The 26201-nt window shown below is 50.1% G+C and overlaps 1 protein-coding gene and 1 long non-coding RNA gene across 6 annotated transcripts in view; one reads left to right on the top strand and one right to left on the bottom strand.

Moving 5' to 3' along the window:
- PTPN3 (protein tyrosine phosphatase non-receptor type 3) overlaps positions 1-19118 on the bottom strand; it is a 111213-nt gene extending 92095 nt beyond the window's left edge. The window contains exon 1 of one of the 3 annotated variants that reach the window (XM_059143169.1): positions 18963-19118. The gene's annotated coding sequence lies outside the window, so the exon portion shown is untranslated. Of the gene's footprint in view, positions 1-17901; positions 18020-18442; positions 18561-18962 lie in introns of those variants that run through there. The other 2 variants (XM_059143168.1, XM_059143171.1) reach the window with 2 other exon arrangements.
- LOC131813054 (uncharacterized) lies at positions 17638-23211 on the top strand. Of its 3 annotated transcripts, none has more exons than XR_009346589.1 (4): positions 17638-17759; positions 17884-18249; positions 18794-18911; positions 19679-23211. It is a non-coding gene; the product is annotated as an uncharacterized LOC131813054 (long non-coding RNA). The 3 variants fall into 3 exon arrangements; XR_009346588.1 differs by having other exon boundaries at positions 17639-17812; XR_009346587.1 differs by lacking the exons at positions 17638-17759; positions 17884-18249 and having other exon boundaries at positions 18594-18911.
- The last annotated feature ends 2990 nt before the right edge of the window (positions 23212-26201 follow it).

The following is a 26201-nucleotide window of genomic DNA, read 5'->3' as shown; positions in this document are numbered from 1 at the left end:
GCAGTTCGAGGGCGAGAGGTCCACAGGCCCTTCCAGCTCCCGGCAGCCACTCTGGGTTAATTATTAGCAGTGGGAGAACAGGAGTAGGTCACCTCATTTCTGGAGGGCAGGCCCTCAGTATGGCCTGGGCCTCTCCAAACTCTGACCAACAGCTCTCCTTCCACGGAGCTCCCGAGAGCGACAGGCCAGTCCCAAACACAGCTCCCCTCCATTTCCCTCCCCATGCACCTGCCTCCAGGGAGCCCCGAACTCGGAGGACTCCGGATGGAGGCCCAGGTTCACTGCAGCCCTTGGACGGCAGGGCTTCTAAGGCAACTTGAGTCCAACTAGACTCCTCCCCCTTCCCCTGCACGGTGGGGCCCTAAGCCCAGGATCTCATGAGGACAGCCATGGGGCATCCGAGGTGTGCCAGGGGCCTGGGTCCCCAGGAGGATCCCGGGCAGCCGGACGGCACTGAAACCTTGCTATTCTTCGAGCGAGCTGTGGGAGGTATGCAGGCCGTGCAGGATCCAGCTCCACGGCTGTGAAGGACAAACTGGCCCCCATCGCCCACAGCCGGCTCACCTGGGAGGGGAAGAGAGGCCAGTAATGCCGAGGAGCTGCCCCGCAGGGTCGGCTCAGATGAATGCACATCAGAGAAAACAAGCAGCTGACAGAGTTGTCCTGAGCCGGCACTTTTTTTTTTAAGTTGTCCTTGTTCCCATTATCCCACTGTCAAACATCTGACCACGGGCGGCCACGAAGGTCAGGGAAGTGGGGCCCAGTGGAGCCTTGCTTTAGGGCCAAAGCACCAAAGATATGTGGCAGCAAGGTGACAAGAAGGGACTAGACACCCACCCCCGCTCTGCAGGAAAACGGCAAAACAGATGAGCAGGTAATTGATGAGGATTTGCACACAACCGCCAGATTTACTCTTTTCCATATTTTCCACCAGACAGAACAATCTTTTTACACTTGGGAAAGATAGAATTTAAGGGCACGGGAAGGCATCTCCCATGACCCACACCGCACACCAGTCCCCTCGTTTGACATCCACGTCAAAAGAGAACCAGGCTAAAGGCGGCCAGGACCAAGCTGGAGGGGACCCGAAGCGGAGGGAAATCCGAGGGAATCAAACGGAGTGACTCCTGGCAGTCCTGTTCCCAAACCTCCCCACCTCACGCGGCTTCCCTGCGCCTTTCTTGCGCCAAGATAAACAGAACACAGAATTTGCCATTTTAACCATTTTAAAGCATACAATTCAGGGGCATTAATTACATTCACAATGTTGTGCAACCAACCACTATTTCCAGAACTTTTCTGTCACTCCAAACAGAAACTCTGTACCCATTAAGCAATAACTCGTCATTCCTTTCCTCCCCCAATCTCTGGCAACCTCAACCTTGTCTCTGTGAATTTACCTCCTCTAGATATTTCATATACATAGAATTAGACAACACTTGTCCTTTCGTGTCTGGCTTCCGTCACTCAGCACAGTATCTTCAAGGTTCCTCCATGCTGGAGCAGGTACCAAAATCCCATTTTTTTAGGGCTGGGTGATAATATACCATCGTACAGAGACACCACATTTTGTTCAGCTGTTTGTGTGGGACACTGGGTTTCCCATGTAGCTACTATGAGCAGTGTTGCAATTACCATCTCCGTACAAGCATTTATTTGAGCTTGGTTCGGTTATTTGGGGTATATGCCTAGGAGTGGAATTGCTGGGACATGGTAATTCCAGGTCTATAGCTTCTTGACGAAACCAGACTTTTCTACGGAGGCCGCACCATTTCACATCCCCATCAGCACGGGAAGAGGGTTCTAGTCACTCTACATCTGCACCCATACTTTCTACTCCTTCTGATGACAGCCATCCCAGCATGTGGGAAGTGACAGCTCATCGTGGTTCTGATTCGCATTTCCGTGATGACTAAAGTTGAGCATCTTTTCATGTGCTTACTGGCCACGTGTAGATCTTCAGAGACATGTCTATTCAAAGTCCTCTGCCCATAGTTTTAATTGGGTTATCTTAATTTAGGTTGAGTTAAAGAAGTTCTTTATATACCCCGAATAAACCTTTACCAGACAGAGGATTTGCAAGTATTTTCTCCTAATCTGTAGGTTGTCTTTTCTTTCTTGATAATTTCCATTGATGTGCAAAAGTTTTAAATTTTGATGAAGTACAATTTATCTACTTTTCTTTTGCTCATGCTTTCTTCTATCTAAGAATCCACTATGAACCTCAAGGCCATGAAGTTATACCTCTTCTTTTAATCCCTATAAGTTTTATGACTTTGGCTCATCTGATCCATTCTGAGTTAATTTTTGTATATGGTGTGAGGTAGGGGTTGCCCTGACCCTTCTGACCAGGCTCCCTCCCCACCATAACTCCTCTGGTAGGATTAGCATTGCTGCACTACACGGTGAACTTCATGGCAGAATCTGGGTCTCTTAAAAATCACCAGTGTGGTACAGGCAGCCCAGGGCCTGGTATCATTAGGTGGTTGATAACTGCCAGATGGATGGATGGTTGAATGGATAAGCTATTGGGGCGGCGGAGGGGGGATGCTCCATCCCCATCTGCCTACCATTACTGCAAGCACCCATAGCTGGCTGAGCAACTCCTGTTTGTAACAAATAAATCTGAAAGGCTATACTTAATAAGAACTAAATATGTACTGGGGCACCTGGGTGGCTTACTTGGATGGGCATCCAATTCTCAGTTTTGGCTCAGGTCATGATCTCATGGGTTGTGGGATCAAGCCCACGTGTTGGGCTCCGTGCTCAGCGATGAGTCTGCCTCAACATCCTCTCCCTCTGCCCCTCTCCCGGCTTGTGCTTGCACACTGTGTGCTACCTTAGAAAGAACCAAGTACCTATCAACAATTTCATCTACACATTCCAATCACTTAACTTAAAATGACCAAGATTTAACTAATGCACTGAACTAATGGCACTTAATTGAGTCCTAGCCCTGGAAAACTCCTCATTTTCTTACCAATCTCCTAGCTCAAGTCCCTCATTGCACAGAAGGGGAGACCCAAAGGGCCAACAAAAGCTAGGACTTCCCAAAGTCTGGGTCTCAACTCCCAGGGCTTTTTCCCACCAGATATAGGCCTTAGGGTCTCCACTGTAGATAAGCAACAAAAAGGTATGAGGTTAGTCTGAATTGCTTCAAATGTCCGGAATGGCTGTCTGGCTCCCAAGCCTCCCAATGAAAGAAAAAAAAAAAAGTGAACCCTGGGTCCTAGATCTCATTAAGCTTCAAGGCCCATCTCCTGCCCTCCTAGTGCAGCACACCTCACGGCTCTCACTCCAACCCCCTGCCTGCCCATTCCCAGGTTAAGCTCGTTCCCACCACTGGAAGCCTGCTTCCCTCAGACATCCTCCACCCATGTTCCTTCCATGTGTCTGCTTAAATTTTACCTGTCAGTGAGGTCTTCCCACCACTCTGTGTCCCTCACTCTAGATTTCTCCTTACCACTTATCACTGCTGGACGTGTTAAATATTTATTGTCCCTTCTCAATTCCCACACCCTCCCCTCCTACAAGACTGGTGGTTCCTTAAAAGTCAGGGGCTTCGTTAGTTAACAGATACCCCTCACCCCTGGAGTAGAACCTAGCACACACGAGGCACTCAACAGGAGTCTGTGGGAGGCATGAAAAGAAGGTAAAATGCTGCTAAGCGTCACAGAAGGAAAGGCAGGTACCTCCACACTCGTGGTGAGCATGACCAGACCTGCAGCCACGTAGGCCTGCAAGCTTACTTCTGGACCCACAGGCCGTCCCTGCTTAGCGGGGCAGGCAGGGCGGAGACGCCGTGTGTGATCAAACACTCCCACAGGTCTCGGTCAAGCCAGAGAGGCCGGCAGCGGCTCCTCTCCTGACCTGGCCACAGGAAATGGAGTCTTGCCCCCACAGGCGCTCAAGAATCGCTTGGGAGGGGTGCCTGGGTGGCTCAGTGGATTAAGCCTCTGCCTTCGGCCTATGATTTCAGGATCCTGGGATGGAGCCCCGAATCGGGCTCTCTGCTCGGCAGGGAGCCTGCTTCCCCCCACCGCCCCCCCGCCTGCCCCTCTGCGTACTTACAATCTGTCAAATAAATAAATAAAATCTAAAAAAAAAAAAAAGAAAGAAAGAAATCCTTGTGAAATGCACACAGCAATGAATGAACAAACAACTAATGTCCACAGGGCTCATGCCCGTGCTTTCGGGAGGCTTGTGTCAGTGGTAAGAGAAGATCACCCCAACAGAGCTGGGAGGTGGTCTGACGAACTCCATTCCTAAGAACCTACTGTTAGGATTCATCCAGACATGAACCGACGTCAGCGGCAGAGATTTTCCTCCCAACCACGCTTCATGTGGACAATCACAAACCCAAAAAGCTGATTTCCAACTGTAGAGGGCTAGTTAAATAAGTCACAAAATAGCCCCCGGAGCCCATGAAGACTTCACAATGATACACTGACGAGATGGGAAATGTGAGACTATTAAGCAAAAAGGGCTGGTTGTAAAATTGTATCTACAGTGAACACAACTATTTAATTATAAAGGAACTCGAGACCATGAATATAATCACCAGTTTCTCCTATCCTTTCAAACTTTCTGTATTTCCTAAATTATAGTGAGCAATAACGAGTCTGAAGAAAATCAAACTGATAGAACTTTAAAAAAAAGCGGTCAACTGATATTTCACTGGCCCCCAGGGTGTGTAACTACTTAAACCTCCGTCTGGCCGCCTCCTCCTCACTCCTTTTGGCTTTCACCCCACCCTGCTTCTCCCTCTTCCTCTGGCCTGCCCCCAACTGCCCTCTCAACACCCCCCCCCCACTTGTCAGCCACACCAGCAACCACTCCTCCCCCAGAAATCCCGTTCCAAGCCTGAGCCGCCCCCCACCCCCCTCTACCCCCCCACCCTCCCCCGGCTCACAGACCCCAGGCTCGCTCCTCTACCTCCCAGCACTGGGGGCTTTGAGCAAGTTACTGAACCTCTGAGACGCCACTTCCGGCTCAGGAAAACAAGGCTAGCCCCAACTCACGGGGCCCTCTGAAGGTCCAGGGAGCTGAAGGATGCCCACCTTGCAGGGCCCCCCCACCCCACAGGGCCCTTCTGTGGGGAGGGCCAACGTGCTGTGAGTTTGCTCTAGCCCTGCCGCGTGCTGAGTCTCAGTCTGCGGCTCCTACCCAGGCTCCTGAAGCTGACGTTCTTTATGGTCTCTCTGCCTGGGTCTGGGCACCTGTCCTCTCCTGAAGGGAGAAGAAAAGGAGTTTTGCTCTCGGATCTCAGATCAACACAGTGGTTGCTTGGCTGAAATTCCCATTCCCCCCGGCAGAAGCCTCGGCTCCCACGCAGTCCGGCTCTCAGAGCTGATGACCAAATCCCCAGCAGCTGCCCCTCCCGAGGACGCATCTCTCTTCAGAAGACATTCCTGGCATTTTACTTAAGGTCTTGAGGACTCCTCAAGTCCTCGACTTCCCTTGTCCAATATTATCCCATCGCTCAGCTTTTTGCTTCTCCTGCTCTTTCAGTCCCTAGGGTTTACACATTCTTTCTTCGTGAACATTCTGCATTCATCCCTCTCTGATCCCGGAGGCATTTAATGAATGCGGACCTTCAGGCCGCACCCCAGACCTACAGGACCTGAATCTTCTCCTATGCACGTTGAAGTCTGAGGGACCCCACTTTCCACTGCAGTCCAACCTCCCCCTGGTCTTCAGCTTCCTCCTTGTCACAGTGGCCAGCTGCCATCTTTAACATCCATGCGATGAGCGGACACCCAACCCCCACAGCGTCTGCCTTCTCAGCCGCAGGGACCTCCACGTCCACCCCCAAGGCGGCACCCCCTCAGCCCCACCTTGCCCAGGGAGACGAGCCACACGGCACAGGTCTCTCCAGCTGAGACCTCAGGCTCCACCTGTGGGAGGATGTCCCCATGGTCCTTCTGTCAGCTTACTGAGGACGGCCGCCAGCCGGTGAAAACCGGCAGCTCCTAAGTAATCATTACGGGCCACCAGGACAAGCACTGCCCCGGACCTAGTGGGCTGGAGGAACTTGTCATTCCCAGTATGGAGATGAGGAAACCTGAGCAGCTCAATGAGGGCATGGGGTGATTGGGAGTGGGTGCAGAGAAGATGCACGCTTACAACCATGCACCAAGAAATAAAAAGGAGCCCCGCAGGCTTGAAGAGAAAACTCTGGAAGGGGGCTTATAGCTGAGGCAGCCCATTTGCACTCGGCCAGGACCTAGGAAGGAGGAAAAGTAGGAGAACAAGTGGGAGAGGCAGGTGGAGGCCAGGTCACAAAACCCTTTGTTGACAGACTACAGAGCTTAGACGTACTGGGTGAAAGGAAGGTAACATTTTGGAGCAGGCTGGTCAAAATGCCTACAGCCTTCCCACTACCCAAGCCCCCATGAACCTGATTCTTTGCCTTGTGGTACTTGCTTCCCTGACCCTCCTGGTATGGCAAACACAGCCAGACTCTCCCAGCTACCCTGGCTGCATCTTCCTGCCTGCTTGCCCTCAGCTCTCCACGACCTCCTCCCTCCTCTCCCAGGCTGAAGCCCAGCTCCAGGGAAACCTCCAACAGCATGTTTCTGCCAGCCGGCAGCCAGGAACAAGGGCCGGCTGCCAGGAATCCGTTCCCTCCTTCTCCGATGGACAGCATCTTCCCCAGGAGGGCTGGGGGCATGGGCTCCCCTTCCAACCTGGGCGTGCCACATCCAACCATCTAACCCTGTTTCCACAATCAGCTCCTCTTTAGAGGAAGACCCAGACTCCTCCCCTTCAGCCAGCATCCTCAGGGGAGCCAGGCCCGGCTCTGGGGATGGAGCTGATTAAGAGCCAGTCTCTGCCCTGCAGAAGCTCCTAAGAGAAAGCCCTGATCCTGAGTTCGTGCCTCTTTATGGGGAGAACATTTTTGTGACCTCTGTACATTCACGCACTTGACCTGTTCGGTGATTCTTAAAAAGAGTAGCCTTTCTTAATCTTCTAAAATGTCTTTAAGTGGCGAGTCATCCCTGAAACAGTGAGTCAGCCTTTTTGATTGAAAAAAGTTCAGATTAACTGTATACAAAACAGTAAAACGATCCCAACATTAAAAATTTCTTGCATTATTTATAGATTGGAAAAGACGTCGGTAGAACTTTTATTTGTGAGACACAGATCTGTTCTAGAGTCTGGCTTCTCAACATCTCAACACCACCCCGGAGCTTGCAGACTGCAGGCCACCCCAGACACCCTAGAAGCACACGAAGGCTTGGGAAGCCCTGGTTTAGAGCCTATGCCTTGTGGGGTTGGGGTTAGAGACGGGGGAAGCAAAGCCAGAAGGAATCCGTGGGGAACAGAGTGATCTTAGGTGCTTTCGTGTGGAATGTTTTTCGGCAGGAATATGAAGGAGGGAGGGGCCGCCGGAGGGGGCGGGGATAGGAAGCAAAAGCACAGGCAGATGGGACAAGCACAGGAACAAACCCAGTTTTAGCAGGAGTGCGGGTGGTTGGGGGAGGGGTAGAAAGGAAGGGCAGGCTGGAGGAGGGAGGTCTGAGGTGTGATGGGGCAGGATCTGTCTAGGGCAGGTGTGCAGGTGAGTGAAGGGCGACCCTGGGTTTCTAAGCTGGAAGACTGGTCACTTACCAAAAGGGCGTTTTTAAGGAAAGAGAGACCTGTGGGGGAGGGGGGCACCTGGGTGGCTCAGGCAGAAGCGTCTGCCTTCGGCTCAGGTCATGATCTCCAGGTCCTAGGATGGAGCCCCATGTTGGGCTCCCAGCTCAGCAGGGAGCCTGCTTCTCCTTCTACCTCTGCCTGCTACTCCCCCTGCTTGTGCTCTCTCTGTCTCTCTCAAGTGGAATAAATAAAATCTTTAAAAAAAAAAGAAAAGAAAAGAAAAGAAAAAAAAAGGAGGCACCCACGGACACTTGCAGGGATGTTCAGATGTGATAAACATATGACCCAAATCACCCAGAGATGATCAGGCCCTGTGAGCCCCTGAAAATGGCATCAGGGGAGTCTACCCAGGAAAGCGTGCAGAATGAATAAGAACAGAGGATAAAGGAAAAAGAATGAGCCATGGCAGGGGTTGGGGTGAATTGTGGAACCACATCATAGAAGCCCTGGTATGGGGGGGGGGGGCAATGAGCCCGCAGCACAGAGACCCAGTGGGCTGAGATAGCAGAACCAGCCACTGGTGCTGACGAGCGAGCAGTTTCTGACCATCGCGGCGAGGGCAGTGTTGGTCAAGGGGTCAGTGTTGGTGGAGAATGCTGGGGTAGCTTAAACACCCTGCCTGGGGTGGCAAGTCCCAATCAGTCAAAGTGATGTCTTTCTGTACACATGTGTTCACGGCAGCATTACTTGCAAGAGGCAAAAGGTGAAAGCAATTTAAGTGTCCGCTGACAGGTGCACGATAAACAAAATGTGGTGCACACGCCTTCAACGGAACATGACTCCTCCCTGAAAAGGAAAGATATTCCCACACCTGCTTCAACATGGCTGAACTTGGGGACGGGACATGATGCTAAGCGAAATAAACCAGTCATGAGATGACAGATCCTATATGAGTCCATGTATGTGAGGTCACAAATCCTCTAACACACAAAGTCAGAGGGTGGTTGCGGGGGGCTGAGAAGTTAGTGTTTGATGGGTACAGAGCTCTGGTTTTGTAAGATGAAGAGCTCTGCCATGCATGGGGGGGTGACGGTGCCCCACCAGCGTGACCATACCTAAGGCCACTGAGCTGGACACTTATGTCCATTTTACTGCAATTTCGAACAATTATGGCTTTCATTATAGGCAGAGAAAATCTGAACTCCCAGAACGGAGCAGGAGGTCTGCGTTGAGAGGTGAGAGCCAATCTTTCTCAGCGGCCATAGAGGATGACTCCGGCTGGCCTGGCAGTGGAGCCGGGAAGGGAGGAACTGGGTGGTGACCTAAAGGTGAGGCTGGGCTCAGAGAAGGCTTTTTCCCCAGGTGATGGGAGGACAGCCTTCGGCTCTACGTGGAGAGGCGAGCCTGAGCCAAAGGAACACTCATTTTCTCAGACAGGAGGAGAGGAAGAAAGAGAAGAGAAGCCAGAATGTGAAGGACAGGGCAGGGAAGGGGATGGCGCTTCAGGATCTCGGGGCCACGGGCCCCCTGGAGAGCCAAGGCGAGGACGACAGGTAGGAGACCTGGAGAGAGTAGGATGGTCAGGTTGGCTGGTGTGGGAGGAGAAGGGGAGAGCTGGCTGCAGGGCGGGCTGGTGGGCTGGCTGGTGGGGGTGGCGGGGGAGGGGAGGGGAGGGCAGGAGAGGAAGCCGGGGGAGACAAGCTGGTTGCAAACCACAGGGCACTTGTCTGAAACGACCATGGAGCCTGAGGTAGCGGTCCTCAAAGGACGGTCCCAGGTCTGGGGAGCGGCAGCAGCTCCAGGAGCCTTGTTAGAAATGCAAGTTTGCAGGCCCCTCCTGAGTCTGATTCAGACCCACGGAATCAGAAACTCTGGGGGTGGGGCCCAGCAGCCCATGTCTGAACAGGTGATTCTGATGCGATAAAATCGGAGACACCCTAGCATATACTACAGAAATTCAGTGGAAGACACAGACCATTCTCCATATGAAAACAGAAACAGAAAATCAGCCTAGCCAACTTCCACGTCAAAGAGCCAGAAATGCAGAACGGGCTTCAACGCCAATACCACTGCTGACTGCAGCGAACAAACTTTCTGTTCACAAGACAAAGAGGCCGTCCGTCTCACCCACTTCCTCAGAGGAGATCTAGAAGACACACCTACGATCTGGGGTGGAAATGTGGGGACTAGTTCATGCCCTCCAACTGGTTACGGGAGCCGTGGAGCCCGCCACAGGCCTTTCAGGGGCTCAGTTTACCCATCTAGAAACCAGGGAGCTGGGAACACCGCTTCTGAGGTCTCTTCCCGTTCTGACACCGTGTGATTCCTTCTGTCCTACAGGAAACATGACCTCAGACTAGGAGCTTTCGCGTAGCTGTGCCTGGACCAGGGAGAAAAAAATATCTCTAACTGGTAAGACATCATATCACAGTGAACTGGAAAACCTTTCCAAAGTTCAGTAAGTGCTAGTACGTTGCATTCGAAGAACGAGAACACGTCCTCACAAACAGGCTTTGCCATTAAAGCGACCAATGCCTCGAGTTATAAAAATACTGTACTGTCCTGGCCTGTGTTCATGAAGTCCACATGACTGGGACGGCCCAGAAAACATCGCCAAACCTTCATGTTTTATCCTATGATACTTTTTAATCCAGGAAGGTGGGGCTTGTTATTTTTCTGCTAGGGAGAAAATGAGTTAAAAGAACTGTACCATACAGCCCCCCCCGGGCCTGCCCCCTCTGACCCGAGTATCTGGGGACACGGCACTGCAAGTCTAGGCTTCCTGATAAATGGCCTTGTGTTGACCTTGTTACCGGAATCCCTAGACGCTGGTTTCCTGCCTGGCTTCTCTGCATCCAACTCCCTGTCTACACCTCCTGGTCATCCAATGCTCATCCTTTTGTGCCTGGGTCCCCAGTGCCACCTGCTTCCCTGCCTCTGCCAAAGGCCAGTCCCTTGGTTCTGATCTCAGAACGAGGGTGATGAGACGGACGTGGGTGTTTGTGCAGGAAGATGAGTGGAAGTGTGAGCACGAGGGGAAAAAAGATAAGGTCTAGGGAGCCTCTAGTCTCCTGGCCCACCTCAATTACATACCCTGGCTCTTAAATTCTTAAATTGGAATTTATCAGTGGGAAACACCGCTGGCTTGTTGGGCCTCCCTGTGCACCTATCACAGACCCAGTCCCGGCTTCTCCATCCAGCCCCAGTATGTAAATGACCTTCCAGGCTCTCCTAGTAGTCCCTTTGGCAGGAAGGTGCAGGGGAGGGGAGGGGAGAGCCAAAATAAGGGTGGTGTAGCAGGAGCAAATTTCAGTGGGGGCAAGAGAGGTGTGACCGACCGCAGGTATTAGAGCCTTGAACAGGGGTGGGACAGGCAGTGCCAAGGTTAGTAGTCCCTGCTTTATCCAGGCAGAGCATCCCCAGTGCTAGAGTTTTCCAGGCTGATCTCCAACTCAGAGTCACATCTGGGTAGGGTGACCACACCGCCTGACTTGCCTAGGGCAGTCCCAGTTGAGGCTAGTTCATGAGATGCAATTATTAATAGCCCCACTTTTATCTCAAAATGTTCTGGTTTAAGTGATGAATTTTCATCGCTTTATTCTTGGGGCCCTAAGCCTGCAAAGTAGGAGCTACAGACAGAGAACAGTGCTGAACACTAGGAGGGAGAGACCTCCAGGCTGAGTCTCGCCCCTCCTCAAATGCTCTCCACTCTCCTCTCCAGCACCCCTGCCAATCCATCACTGGGGTCTGCACCTTCAGGGTGCAGGGTGCATCACTGGTACACCTTCAGGGACAGCAGGCTCGCTAGCCCCCAATGAAGCCTCTTCTCTGGGGAGAGCTGTGTTATAAAAATAGCATGATTCGGGGCATCTGGGTGGCTCAGTCGTTAAGCATCTGCCTTCGGCTCAGGTCATGATCCCAGGGTCCTGGGATCGAGCCCCACATCGGGCTCCCTCCTCAGCAGGAAGCCTGCTTCTCCCTCTCCTACTCCCCCTGCTTGTGTTCCCTCTCTCGCTGTGTCTGTCAAATAATAAAATCTCAAAAAAAAAAAAAAAAAAAAAAAGCATGATTCAAACCTATAGATAGTATGACGGTACTAACAAGATCCTTAAACAAGGAAAGGAGTAGCGGTAGGGGAAACTGGAAAACCTGCTTTTCCCTTCCATCTCCTTCCATCTTATGGTCTCTCCATTCAATAAATATTTTCTGAGTGCATCTGATGTTCCAGGGGAACTGGGGACACAATGGTGAGTTAAAACAGACTCAAGTTGAAGAGCATGTCTTTTTTTGTTTTTTTTTTTAAAGATTTGATTTATTTATTTGACAGAGATCACAAGTAGGCAGAGAGGCAGGCAGAGAGAGAGAGAGGAGGAAGCAGGCTCCCCATGGAGCAGAGAGCCCGATGTGGGTCTCGATCCCAGGACCCTGGGATCATGACCCGAGCCGAAGGCAGAGGCCTCAACCCACTGAGCCACCCAGGTGCCCCGAAGGGCATTTCTAAACAATAATGGGCCTGTGCTTTCCAAAAATGTCAAGGTCATAAAGGACAAAGAAAGGCTAAGTAAGGATTCCAGTTTAAAGGAGATTAAAGAGAAAGGATGACCTTATGAAATGCATGATCTGGGGGTTTCTTTGCTACAAAGGACACTATCCAGACAACAGGCAAAAACCTGAGTAAGATCTATAGGTTAGATAATTGTATTGTTTCAGTAATGACTTCTTGATTCTAAAAATTGTGCTGTAGTCATATAGAAGAATGTCATTGCCTTTAGGAAATACACTGAAGTATTTTGAGGGAAAGGGAGAATCTAAAAATAACGCTCAAATGACTCAAGAGAAAAATATATATACATAAAGAGCAGAATAAAATAAATGTGATAAAATGGTAACATTTGCAGAATCTGGGTGAAGGGTATATGAGAGTTCTTTGTTCTATTCTGAGAACCTTGCTGTAAGTCTGAATTAGGTCAAAATAAAAAGTTGGAAGAAAAAAAATAAGCCTCAGAGAAAGGTTTTTTTTTTTCTTTTTTTTGAAAAGAAAGCCAGATCAGCCCTGACTTCAGAGAGCTCCCCGTGTTGCTGGGGAGATAGGTACTAATACACATAATTACACTAATTAACTGCAAAACTGCAACTGTGAAAGCACTGTAAAAGGAGAGAGATCCGGAGGCTTGAGCATTTACAATAGGCCGTTTTACCTAAATCACGTGCAATCATGGGCTAACAACCAAAGCAGGAGTTACCTTACGGGCAGGGGGAGGGGGGACAAGGTTCCAGGGGAGTAAGGAGCGGGGACCAAAGCCTGCTCACCCTGGCCCAGCAGGACATACCAACATCAGTCAGTCTATCCTTCTCTTCTCCAAGCAACAGGAGGTGTTTCTGGAAGACACCTCTGCTGCAGAGGACAGGCAGGTGTGAAGGTGTGTAGGGTCCACCACAGTGCTGGTGGTGAGTGTAGCCTCCAGCAGGAGCATCACTGAAGTTTCTTCTACTCCCTGACACTCTAATCTTCTACAGCAGGGATGTATGAATTTGATAACCAGCCCGGAGGAGGGGGCAGGTGGGAGGAAAGCGGGCTCTGACGATCACATCCTATCTCCAGGCCCGCTAGTGGTCAGGGTCAAGGGATAGCTGATGGAGCTGGTTGCTGCTTCACTTACAGGCACCCGGGGTCTAGACTGAGGCTGACTCCACCTTAGGGAAGCAAAGTGCTGGGGGTCAGGTCTTTACACTCCAATCCCAAAGTCAGCCCAGTACCTTCATCACACAGCACCCAGCTGGCCATGGTCCCTTTCTGGTCCTGGATCCTGCCCCTTGGAATATCCCTTTAGCTCTGAGAGCTGGGCCCCACAGCCCTGTCCTGGTAGTGGGCCATTACTCACCCTCAGTGACTCTTGGCACTGAACACTAAACAGAGCATCTGTCTGGAGGGTCAGGGGCCTGACCGCAAGCAGAGGGGGAACCTTTGCTGTGCCAAGTTCTGTCCTGGTGGGTTTTCATTCATTAGCTCCTTTAAAAAGGCCCATTTAGGGCGCCTGGGTGGCTCAGCCGCTGCCTTCGGCTCATCAGGTCATGATCTCAGGGTCCTGGGATCGAGTCCCGCATCGGGCTCTCTGCTCAGCAGGGAGTCGGCTTCCTCCTCTCTCTCTCTCTCTGCCTGCCTCTCTGCCTACTTGTGATCTCTCTCCATCAAATAAATAAATAAAATCTTAAAAAAAAAAAAAAAGGCCCATTTAAAGGAAACAGGTTCCATTATTAGCCTCATATTACAGTTACATGACTTATCCGGGAAAAAGACTTGGGTTCACATCTTGACTCTCCTGCTTATGAACAACGTGCCTTTTGGGTGGTCACGCCATCTCTCTGAGCCTAGTTTTTTTTTTTTTTTTTTCATCTTATCAGTAATGTGGGGCTGGTAGGAATTAACAAGTTTCTGGGACTAGACAGTACTATTTATCCCTTTTTGAGGCACCAAGGGGCTCAGTACAGAAAATCCACTCCAAACTACACATCGCTTAAATATTTACTAAAACCTTGTGTATCCTAACAGTAAATCATGGGACCTGAATTTTCCAGGACTCTCCCCATTTCAAATCCTCTGTCCTAACTTTCCACATAAAGCATCATACTGTCTCAAAAATTCCACTCACTCAGTATCCAAACAACACCTCCAACCAGGCCCTCCTCTTACACGAAGTAGCAGCACAAACATTCTTTCTCCAACAACAGATCCCAGTCTTCGGTTCAGAAAATGTAGTCAGCGGAACCTTGCTGGCCCCCTGATGGAAAGAGGGTCATGGCAGCCAGTGCTCCATCCCAGCTCCAACTCGGCTGCTTCCCGGCACGCAGTGGTAGGAGAGGCCATCCTGCGATCAGAGCATCGCCCACAGAGGGACACAGACTGGTGAGAGGCACTCTGCCCCCACCTACCCAGCAAGCTGCCAGTACCTCGGTAGGAAGCAGAGCCAGAGGGTTGCTCCAAGATTGGAGGTAAATCTAAATTAATATTTAGAAAGCCCTCAGAACAGTGCCTGGCAGCCAGGAAGTGCCATAACAGTGTTTCATAACGAAATCCAAAGGCATCCCTGGCAGAAGGTGCTCATGCCTCAAAGACAACCCACCGGCATCACTTCTCTCTGGGGAGAACAAGGAGAATGGCCACTTACCCCGCCCTGAGTCTGGGGACACGGAGGAGAGTGTGCTGACTACAGGAAGCGGGACCTGGGGAAGAGTAACCACTCCTGATACACACGTGGTCTCTGGGCCTTAGTGCCTGCTGCTATGTCCACTCCCCAAACACCATCTTTCCTCCCTTCAAGGCCGAATTAAAATTCAGCCAACTACTCTTTATAGTGTTCCTTGACCCCCCCCCGGAATGAATGGTGGCCTCCACTGGTCTCTCTTGCATCTGGCTTTACCCTCTTTTAAAGTAACTGTGAGACAGAGAAGTAGATACAGAGCCTCAAACATGTTCACACACATTATTGTGTTCCCAATTCCACCATGCATCCTTCCGAGATATGGGTCTGACTTCCATCTCCTAGGACCTGATACACAGCTCAGTAACTGTCTGAATTTGCTGTGAAATCTGTGTTCTCAGCTGGGTTTCACCTGGTGGGGCCAAAAGTAGCTTCAGGTGCACACATAAGCAGAAGGTACTAGTTGCAAGATCTCGGGGTCTGGGAACCCAGAACTAAATCAGATTTTAGCCAAGGGCCTAACCAAAGCATTCCCTCTCATCCCTCTTGCAAGAGATGAAAGGAGACACCTGTGAGACCCGAGCAGGGTGGACGCTAACCTGATCCTGGCCCATCTCTAACAGAGTTGGTAAGAAGAGCCCAAGCTTGAGAAGCAACACCAGCAGGATGCCCTGCTTCCAAGAGCCCATCAAGGCCAGGGCAAGTGCAGAGTGCCTTTGGCATTCCAGCCCCTGCAACGGACCTGGGAACAGATGAAAGGGGATTGGCCTTGCTTTCCAGGAACCACTGCTGTCTGGTGGAAGGAAGCTGAGCACTGGGATCACGGTCAAAGTCGCAGGTCCCCTCTCAACCTACCACAAGCCCTGAGAGTTCAGTGGGGAGGTAGGGAGCCAGGTCCTTCTTGCTTCTTCCAATCCCCAAAGCTAAGCCCTGTGGGTGGGTTATGTGCACCCTGGAAGGCAGATCTCTTCTGGGCCTGGACTGAGGGTTCAGAAGCTCACCGTTAGTCCCTCTTCCCAAACTACCTTTGCTAGCTCAGTTTCTGCAAGAGTGGGAGAGAATAGCAGTGATACTAAACCAGTTTAAATAAACCAACCTTAGGCAAACCCTCCCAGTTTCACAGTCAACAATCAAGTCGTTGGTCCCAATTCCCTAAGGCCAGTTACCAGCTGGGAACCCCAACTCTTTCAGGGGTAAGATTTGTCTCTGTCCAGGTTCCTGCCACTTGCCTGAGGAGAAGAGCTACCAGAATTCTTCTCCATGAAAAAAATGTGAAAGAAGAGGTCTAAAACAGGAGTGGTGAAGCAGTGAGATATCCTGAATTTGAGTCTGTGTTAACTTAGGTTCTTAGCTCCCAGCTGTCCCTGAGGACCTGCCCCCACCTGGCAGTGAAGTTCCCCCAGGCATCCTGGGTTTGCTGGGATCCACTGGCCGACTCAGCATCCCCACCCAGAGCTGCACCTGATCTACAGAAGCAGCTCAATAAATGCTTGCTGAACAGAAAGCCACTCGGAAAATGCCTTCAGTAATTTGACCTTTTACATTCCTCAGCTAATGCCTAATTTGCATATAAGAGCCTAGTTTTAGGAGATGGCAATTCACCAGAGACAACTCAGGATCAATACAGAGTATTAGGCACGTTTTATTCTACTCTAATTCTCCAAATCGGTATTCCATTAAGTGTATGTGGGGTTTATGGGAACTCACTATAAACTAGAATATTTAACTAGAACGACCTACTCTGTCATATAATAGCTTACCGCTGTTAATTTTCAACTAGTCAATCTCAGAAAGGTTTCCAGCTTCCAGTCTGCTTTACGTGTTGATTTAATTGCCAGGAAAAGTCATCTTGAAAGTCTCCGTACAATAAAGGGCAGCTTGATGCAGAAGAAAAAGACCTGCCCAAGGAAGCAGAAAACCTGAGATCTATCCCACATGGGCCAATACTGGATGATAGGTCTCAGTTTTCTCATTTGTAAAATGGGAATAACACTGGCCTCACGGGAGAGTTGTAAAAATTAAGTGAGTTCCATCCATCTGGATGCACTCTGCACAGTTCTATAAGGCTATATGAAGGTTAAACACAAGATGAAATTCTGGACCGACAGCCTACTCAGGTAGGCTAATGACAGAAAGCAGGTGGTTCTAAAGGGGGAGAGGAGATATTCTGCCCTCCAAGGGACACTTGGCGGGGGGGGGGGGGGCACGACAGGACATTTTTGGTTGGCACAACTGAGGGAGAAGGATTGCTACTGGAATCTACCAGGTAAGACCAGAGACACTGCTAAACATTTTGCAATGCATTGGACAGGCCCCGCAAAAAAACCAATCCAACCCCAAATGTTAACAGTGCTGAGGTTAAGAAACCCTGATCTAAAGAATCAGGAAAGCTTTTCCCAACAGAAATCCTTCTAACCAGGCTGTACTTCCTCCCATCATCTCTTTAAACATTTGCAAGATGGATCATCTTGCAAAACAGCTCTTTTGTAAGTAAAGCTGAACTGCCAACTTCTGGAGTTTCTGAATGTATAAAACTGCTTTTAACTAAGATGCTCTCAGATTACAATTCGGCTAAATTGTTTTTCCAAAACCCTTGACTTCTGCAGTTCTCCAGGGCACAAAGACAGGGTCTGTCACTCTGCCACTGGGCCCTGAAGATGCTTTCGTAATTCTAATTTCTTGGTCAAATGGGAGCCACGAGGGTCTCTAAACGAATTAAATTCACATCACGCCAACTGCTCCCTTGCTTTGTGCCGGGCACGGAGCCAAACACCTCCACATAATTTATCCCACTTAATCCACCCAACCACCCAGTGAGGTGGGCATTATTACCGGCTGTTTGCAGGGGAGGAAACCGAAGATCAGAGAGGTTAAACAACTCGCCCAAGGTCACCAGCTGGGCAGGGGGAGCCCAACTTGAAAGGAGGTCTCCAGTTTCCAAGTCACAAGCTCTTTCCACCAGCTCGGAAAACCCAGGTGTCAAGTTGTCTCAACTTCCCATGAATTTTTAAGGCAACCGCAACTTCTCAGTAAGTTTAGGTTGCTGAAAATGGGAATTTCCGGGGGGCTGGGCGTTCTCACATGTACTCCCCCACTGCAGCTGTCTCACCGCAGGTACCTGATAAATCATTCCATATCGCCCGCGGAACGGGGAGGATTTATTGGCGCTGGAGTTCGTGCCAGGCCCAGGAAATGCCATCTTTGAAAGCCGAGAGGCGGATTCGCCCTGGGAGCCGAGGTCTGGCCGCCGCGCTTGGCTGGCTCCCCGCGGGCGGTGCGCCCCCTCGGCGCCCCGGGCTGGGGTCGTCGCGGTGCTGGGCCCTCCAGCTTCGCCGGCCACGTCCACCCCTGCCCGGGTCGGAGCGCACGCCCACGCCCCGCCGCCGCCGCCGCCGCGTCCCGGCCGCCCGCCCGGGACTGAGCCCCACCCCGCCCCGCTTGCTCACTCCCGGCACGGCCCCGCCAGGTGAGCACACCCCGGGAGCCCCCTCCCCGCCCCGACGTGGCGTCGGGACCCCGGGGCCGCGGCGTCCACCAGCCCGTCCGCGCGCTCGCCGCGCGCTCGGGGACGGGTGGGGGCGGGGCGGCGCCGAGCGCGCCCCCCAACCCCGGTAGTCCCGCGCCCCGCCTCTGTCCGCTGGGGTCGCGCCCGCCCGTACCTGCAGCATCCGGGGGCGCGGGGCGCCCAGGTAGGTCGCGCGAGCGGGCGGCGCGGAAGCTCGCTCGCGGCGCGACCTGGCCGCCGTCTGAGCATGCCCAGTGCCGCCCGCGGGCGGCTCCCGCCGGCCGGGCTGGCCGCGACGGGCCCGCGCGCGGGGCGGGGGGCGGGCGCCGGGGCTGCCCCGCGGGGCGCCCCTGCTCCGCCCCGGTCTGGCGCGCTCGGACGCGCGGCCCAGGGCCGCTGGGGCTCTGCTGCCCAGCTCCTGGCAGCCCCCAGTCCCTTCGCGCAGGCACGCAGGCATTCGTTCCATAACCATTTATTGGGTACCTACTGTGTGCCGAGCCCTCAGTGATTTTATGCTGAGGAATGTCAAACAGACCACGTTGAACAAATCTTTAAAACGAGGACGAGTCCTGCCCAGCTGGGGTCCTGCTGACTTTCACACCAGTGCTCGTCCCGTTCCACTAGTAAGTTTGCCGGCTTAAACCGTCTTCCCCATATTTCTTACCCGCCCTTACCCTCCTCCTCCCATCTGTGCTTTTGCTGTCTTCTTCGCCCTCATCCGACGCCGGCCTTCCTGCAGCCCCATGAGCACCTTTATGACCACCAAACTCTCAGTACTTGGCCACCCTCAAGACATTTGCACACGCCTTTCCCCTCTTGCTGTGTAGGACTTCTCTGCCCAGTTTTTCAAGTGGCTGGCACCTTCTCGTTGTACCTATGTCCTTGTCTGAGAGGCTTGCGTCAGCACCTAACTACATTAACACCCTGTTCCTGGACATTCTCCATGTCCTCGTTTTATTTCCTTCACAGCTATCACTATCCATTAATTCATTTAACAAGTAATTATCGATCGTCTACTTCGGTTCTTCAGGCACGGTTTACAAATAGGCAAAAATCCTGTCCCCTGGTGGAATTTAGGGAAAGGGGTCAAGCAACAGACAATAAACATGTAAATAAGCAAGCTATATAGTATATTAGATTATAAATCCTTAAAGGGGGAAAAAGGACAGGGTAAGGAGACGAAAGTCTAGGGAGTACGGTTTTCAGTGAGGTGGACTGATCAGCCAGTGAGAGTGACACTGAGAAGGTTTCAGCCCCACGGAGGGAACGACTTTTGCAAAGACACTAAAGGTACAATACTAGTTAGGCTTTGGCAAGGACAGAGTAGTAGGAGATGAGGTCGGCAAGTGACTTTTCCTCTCATTTGCTTACTTCTTGTGTATTCCCCTAGGGAATGGCTGGAGCTGTACAGCCCTGCCTGTCCCTGCAGTGTCCCAGCTCCTGCACGCCCGCACGTGGCACACAGTAAGTGCTCAAAAACTGTTTGTGGGATGGATATGTGAATGGAGGGATGGACTGATGTTTGGAACCGTCCGGTCCGGACTAAGGTGCCCGAGGTCCAGGTGGCCGGTCTGCCCAGGGCCATTCGGCAGCCTCCCGGAACACCTGGCACCTCATCTAGGTCCTTGTCCCCGGGGAGCGCCACTGCAAGCGGGCGCCGCCTGAGCGTCGCGTCGGGGGGAATTCCGACGGAGTCAAGGAGTCCTAGGAACAGGACCCGCCCCGAGCCCTGCCCGGCCCTTTGGTCGCTCGCAAAACCTGGAGCCGCGGCTTAGGTCCAGAGCCCCACTGCGAAGGACGGGGAGTTCACTGGGCATGCTCGGAGCCGGGCGGGGCCCGAGTGCCGGGGAGGAGGAGTCTCCCGGTGTGGCCGGCGACGCCCCCGGCAGAGCCCGGCGGAGTCCCGCGGGACGCTCAGCCCCCGCTTTGTTCTCGACGGTTTCGGGCGGAGGGGGGGGGGTCTGAGGGCCCTTTTTTAAAAGCTTAGGAAGAAAGCTGGGGATTCGGAGTCCTCGAAGGGCGTTCTCTGCCTTCTCCGCTGTGTGATCTGGGCCAAGCGCCATACCCTCTCTGTGCTTCCAGTAACAAGAAAACCCATCACTTGGATCTGGGCAGAATGTGGGGACTGAATGAAATAAAACACTTGAACATGTTTAATCCACTTTAAAAATCCATTTTGTGAGTGCCTTCCTCAGTTATCTGTCATCTGCAAACCAGTTTGCCAAGTGCTAATATGAGGAAGCGTAAATTAATGGACATGGGAATTTTTGGAGTTAGGTCTCAGTTTGCCTTCCACCACAAACTAGGCTGAAACTATCTTCTTCCACACGTGCAACAGTCGTGAGCTTAAACAGTGCTCTAAGTTCGAACTCAAAAATATCTGCACATCTAAGGGGAAAAAAAGACCTAAGTCGTTTAAAAACCGTGCATTTCCATCACCATAACAGAAGCAGGAATAAAAGGAGAGAATAGTCCCCAAACTGGATACAAATGAACGCTCCCAAATAGTCAAAGAGTGGAATGATTAGTTAGGTTATGGTATGTTTGTTGAAATAATAACTAGTTTATAATAAGCTAGACCATAATGCAACAGGGGAAAACTTAAAATACAATGTTGCGGGGGTTGGGGGGAGGGGTGGAGACGAAAACACAAATATGATGCATAAAGATTATGTCTACGCATTCGCCCAGACTAGAAGGAAATATGGGAAAATATAAATAGTTCAGTTTTGGAGGGTAGTGAGGTTAGTTCCTCTTTTTAAGTTTATTACTAAAAAATATATAAAAATAACCCAAGAAACAAAGTTGACCTATTACTGTCACACTGTTGTGTTTGTGATAATAAACATTAAAAGACCAAATTAAAAATTTGTGAAGTTTTGTGAAAGTCTAATCATAATAATAACAATAATTACTATTGTTAAGCTCAAGTGTGCTTGATATTGTGTCTTTAATCCTTACAGTCACTATCTAGGATGCTTGTTTCTGGCTCAGTTTTACAGAAGAGGAAATAATCTAGGAGCCATTCAGAGCTAGTAAGATACAGGGTCAGGACTGAATACAGTTGGTCTGACCTCAAAACCAGGGTATTAGGTTTTGCTTCTCTGTGTGGCAGCTTACCATGTATTGATCAGAAGAGAAACCACCTATCATTTCATTTTGTGTCCTTTTTTGCTTTATTATCTCTACCCTTTGATGTTTTTGTAGGCTGCAGATTGCTTTTAAATGTTCTGGTCTCCTGTTACTATTTTAGTGTTGGAGCCAAAATGTTAAAGTCCATTCTTTTTCGCTGTTGCACCTGGAGTGACATGATGTTATTATCAGTGGTGACAACTGATCTTCGGTCCTAAGCTCCCAAACTTTATGGATATGAAGCTTTTGGATGGACACATAACCTTCTTAGTCTATGTGGTTGAACCCAGCCAAATCGAGAGCAAGTAGAGGCTTCATCAGAGGGTAAGGCCAGCCCAAGTCTCAGATGAGGAGGCCAGTCCGGACATAGATGATTCTTCCTGCATAATCATGTTGGAGTCAGAATCACAACATAATGGAACTACCTGGTCCATGGACTCCTCAGAACTTTGTTGCGATGAAAAGATACAAGGCCGATAGTCCTGATGATGTTTGCTAAGAGAAATCCAGGGCCCTAAGAGCAGCCCTCCTGTTGATAACCAAAACCAGAAACAAACAAACAAACAAACAAAAACACCCAAAAAAACCCCAGCTCGCTCTTTTAGTAGTGCTGGTCAACTGTTCCTGGCCCAGAAATCACTAAACAACAAGAAACACACACACAGGGGTGCCTGGGTGGCTCAGTGGGTTAAAGCCTCTGTTTTCTGCTCAGGTTGTGATCCCAGGGTCCTGGGATTGAGCCCCTCAGAGGGGAGCCTCCCTTCTCTCTGCCTGCCTCTCTGCCTACTTGTGATCTCTTACTTGTGTCAAATAAATAAATAAAATCTTAAAAAAGAAAAAAAAAAAAAAAGAAACACACACAAAACCAAAGAGGGTCATTTCGTTGGAGAGGAAGGTATGCCACAAACCCAATAGCATCACTGGTAATGGGCCAGATTCAGGCAAAAGGAATGCGAGATGCCCAATTGGACACAGTTATTAGTGTATTCCCGGAAGCTGCTGGGTTCGGAAGAAATCTGGTGCCCAGCACCAGACACAGGCAATTGGCTGGGGGCATTTACAGGAAGAGTTTCCTGGAAGGATCACTGAGGATCGGCATTCACAGCAAGGCTCAGGAAGTCTGGGCACCATGTGGACTGTTTCAGAGCTGGGCTCCCAGCTGAGATGCTAATGCTCATCAATTATTTGTATGTTAATGCAAACTCCTGAAGGGCTGAAGCCCCAGCAAATACGCGGGCAAGTGGTGCTGTTGCAATGACAAGGGAGAAGAATACAGGGTAAAATTATATACGCAGTGTGGCTTCCACTCTGAATTACTGAGTTAAACCATATAAAACGGCCATTTTGTGGGTCAGTAATGGTTGAACGTGGGCAGCTTTCTGTATTTCAACCGAATTCATACACATAGAAAAAAAGATGAAAAAGAACCGCACCGAAATATTAATGGCGACTCTCCGAACCTTGCATTTACAAGCAGAGAAACAAGATAGGGAAGGTATCTTTTATAAACCTGGAGAACCTCAAGGCTTTGGGCATCTATTTCTTTGCTATGTCTTTACAGTTCCCTAAATCTTATTCTTATGGCGTGTTTCCTTCATTATCAGGAAAAGTGAAACCAACTTTAAGAGTCGGCAAGCCAAACAAAATGATGTATGGAGGGAAAACAGCTACTCTGGAATCACACACAGATGGGAGAGTTTCCTTTCACAGAGCATGAAGACCATCGTGCCCTGTCCAGCACAGGCAGAGGATGATAGATTGTCTGTTCCTGGCCCAGGAGGGAAGGAAGAGGAGGAACTGATCAGGGGTCTAGTCACGAGCCTGTAGGGGGCTGTTCGTCTGACTTGGGACCCCGTTCATCCCCTCAGCCTGTGTTCTTAGGTCTCTTGGACTTCATGGATCTCACTGGCAGCAACACACATTTTTAGCCCAAAGTTTTATCCATTGAAAAATGTTTTTCCCTTGCTAGTTGTCACTGCCAAAAGAATTTTGTCTGTAAAACTGATGAACAAAGCCAGCATGGGAATAAGAGAGGTGTTGTGGATTCATTCATTCATTCATTCATTCATCACATATTTATTGAGTACCTATTGTGTGTCTGGCATTGCTCTAAGTGCCTGGGAGACATAAGTGCACAAAAGAAACAACATTTTCCGCTCAGCCTCTCAGTGTGAGCTAGACAGAAGGCAAGCCGATGTAACAGCTGCAAGCGAGCTTCTCAACACACGCCAAAGTTAAACGCTGTCCCTGTAGATGGTTACTAGATGCAACCTGACGGTAAACACAGATCTGAATAAGGGAACTGAAGTCATGTAGCAAGCCTCTGTTATAAGAGAGTCAGCCATAGGATCGAGGGTATGCATACATTTTTAGTGTTACCATGTAAATGCAAAAATAATATAACCAGTGACCTCAGAGGGTTCTCAGACCTTCTGAAACACTTAAGTGAACCCCTAGAGATATACAGACCTGAGTTAGAAAAATAATTTCCTGGTGTACACAATGTAGATATACCAGAGGACTGGAAGGACTGTTATAGGCCCCCAGACCACCACATGAATTTGCTGCAACACCTTTGCAAAGGTAAGTCCAGGGCTTTTGAGATCCTGCTCTGAAAACTCAGCAGAAAGTTGTGGCTTTAGAAACAAAGAGAGAAATGGGAAATGCAAGAAATGAGGGTTGGTATCCTGAACTGTGGCTGACGGTATTTAAGCAATGGGTGGTGTCATCTTACAAAAACCAGGGAGAATGGATTTGTCAAGTCTCCCAGCCACACCTTTAAGATTCATATATCCAACAATAGAAGGAGAGAGAAAAATACCCAGGCAATGCAGAATAGTCTTACAGAGGTCATAGCTTCAGAAAATCAGCAGCCATGAAGGACACATTCAAGGAATACCCTAATAGAAGATTCTAGGGTGAAGAGTCAGAGAAAATACCAAAAGTGGGATTTTGAAAACTTGGATCCAGGAACCACGTATCCGGATCACCTTGAGAGAAGTTCTTGCGGTAAACGCAGACTTCTGGCCTCGGTTCAGACCTTCTGTTTCTGCTTGTGGACCCCAAGAACCTGCATTTTATAATTAACTGTAAGGGGGCACCTGGGTGGCTCAGTTGGTTAAGCACCTGCCTTCTGCTCTGGTCATGATCCCAGGGTGCTGGCCTCCAGCCCACTTCCCTGCTTAGCTGGGAAGTCTGCTTTTTCTTCTCTCCCTTTGTTCCTCCCCCCATGCATGCACTTGATCTCTCTCTCTCTCAAATAAATAGAATTTTAAAAAAAAATCTTATGCACATTTAAGTTTTATAACTTCTGTCCTGTAGCTCCAATATATGTACTTTAAGAACCTAGTCTGATAAACTAAGAGGATAGGAAATTTTACTAAGAGATAATCATGGTCCTGTAGGTATCACTGATGCTTAGATGGATGGGGTAAAGGACCACAGCATCAGCTTCTTAGCCATCTAAAGGGGTAAGAGGGAAGGGGACAGGAGATGGAGAGAATCCATCCCCTGCAGGCGAATAGGGACCCCTAGTAGAGAGCTATCAGGCTTTCTGCTTTCTGTTCTTGACCTTGGATCTCTGACTCCATCTACCTGACCGTGCTCTCCTGGGACCAGGAGGAAGCAAACCATGTGACTGGAGAGGAGTGGTCATGGGGATAGTCACCGTGGTGGTGATGTTTGCTAAGAGGAATAGACGCTAAAATAAACACATTAGAGTGTGTAGAGTACACACAAAACTGAAACTGAGAAGGTCATTACCTCCTGAAGAGGAATTGGACGAGTGGGGGTGGGGGAGGGATGAGTGTTTAACTTTTGCCATAAACCCCTTTTGTACCTTCTGACTTATGTACCTTGTGATGTATAACCTATTTAAAATTACATTCTCTGGGGTGGGGGAAGTATAGATGTATGCATGATTTATTTATTTATTTTTTTGTTTTGTTTTGCATCTTGGCTCCCTCTCAATTTTACTGACCAAGTACAAAGCCCGGGTTGCTTGACAGCTCAAGGCTGTAACTATGACCAGGGCACACAGTGTAGCTTGCTCAAAAGAAATAGCCCTAGGTCAAGGGCTCTTTCTCATGCTGGCAATGCATGTGGCTAAGGGTTGGAACAGAAAGCTTCAGATGAGGATAAAGGAGTTAAGAAAAATCACTTAAGTAATCTCGAGATCAAGAATGATGCTTTCCTGACATAGCTAGTAAGAAAATGGCCGGGAAGTCAGATGGAGACCTTCAGCTACCCACACCTTGACTGGAAGTCACAGCCCCATGGAAAGATGATCATCGGAAATCTGTTCTGGCTTGGCTGCCCATTCCATCCCTGAGACACTGGAAACCTGATCTGGTCCCAGAAGAAAACCATGCTTCCAATCCTTGGTGACATTTCAAGAGCAGGGGGCACCGTTCAGCCTGCCCAGTGCTCTGGTGACCTTCTAGTATTGCGTGGATGACACACCACAGGATTTCCTCAACTGCGCTCTGGCGTCCTGCTAGGATATGGCTCTCATTTTTTCCATGGTACACACAGTCACTGCATTGAAATCCAAACAGACCGTCCAGCGATGCCTCCATAAACAGGAGTCCCATGTGAAGTTTAAGGAATCCGTGTTTGGCCAGGGACGTCAGACTTCTGAAGGCAGGCCATCTCCACATACAGGGTATGGGTTGACAAGAGTCATATGATTTTTCTGCCAACACACCTGAGCAGTGATCAGGGACTGACTTCATGTGGCAGCCACCAAGACCTACCCAGATACTGTTCTTCATCCAATACTC

The sequence above is a fragment of the Mustela lutreola genome, chromosome 12, assembly GCF_030435805.1.
Source record: "Mustela lutreola isolate mMusLut2 chromosome 12, mMusLut2.pri, whole genome shotgun sequence".
Taxonomy (NCBI): domain Eukaryota; kingdom Metazoa; phylum Chordata; class Mammalia; order Carnivora; family Mustelidae; genus Mustela; species Mustela lutreola.
Note: the sequence above shows the minus strand (reverse complement) of the source record. Positions and strands in the feature narration are given on the sequence as shown.